This window comes from Chrysochloris asiatica, unplaced genomic scaffold (assembly GCF_000296735.1).
Source record: "Chrysochloris asiatica unplaced genomic scaffold, ChrAsi1.0 scaffold00026, whole genome shotgun sequence".
NCBI classification, from domain to species: Eukaryota; Metazoa; Chordata; class Mammalia; order Afrosoricida; family Chrysochloridae; genus Chrysochloris; species Chrysochloris asiatica.
This window is the reverse complement of record NW_006408544.1, coordinates 22,764,663-22,765,289: the sequence shown is the minus strand read 5'-3', so window position 1 is coordinate 22,765,289 and position 627 is coordinate 22,764,663.

Genomic DNA, 627 nt, shown 5'->3' with positions numbered 1-627 from the left:
CCCCCCCCAACGAGATGGATTGGCCAAGTGGCAGCATCAATGGACTCAAGCGTGGCAACAGTAGTGAGGTTGGCCTAGTATCATGCAGTGTTTTGTTTGCTGTGCATAAGGTCGCTATGGGTCAGTACCAACTCGATGGCACCTAACAACAACAACAATATACAAAAAAAGTAAAATCCTCATTCTTTTCCATTTATCACATATAACCTAAATTTTAAGAGCTAAACTTGGAGTGTGGTACTGCAGGATAAGTACTAGACCGCAGTATCAGTTTCAACTCTAAGGTCAGTGGTTTGAACTTACCAGTCGCTTTTGGAAACCTTATACAGGGTAGCTATGAGTAAGAACTAACTCGAAAGCATTTAACAATGCCAACAACAACAATCTATCTCAATGATTTGTGGGGAAACATAAAATCTCTGGGAAGATCCCAAGTCAAAGATGTCAAAATCCAATAATCATTTATTGAAAAACTGCTTTAAATGAGGACCCAATCTGAGAGAGCTGTCAATTTAGTGCTAGCATGTGCATGTAGGAGTCACATGCTTGAGAAGAATAGTGATCATGAGACATGACAATGAAATAAACTCCGTTTAAAAGTATATTGATAAGGAGCTCTGGTAGTGT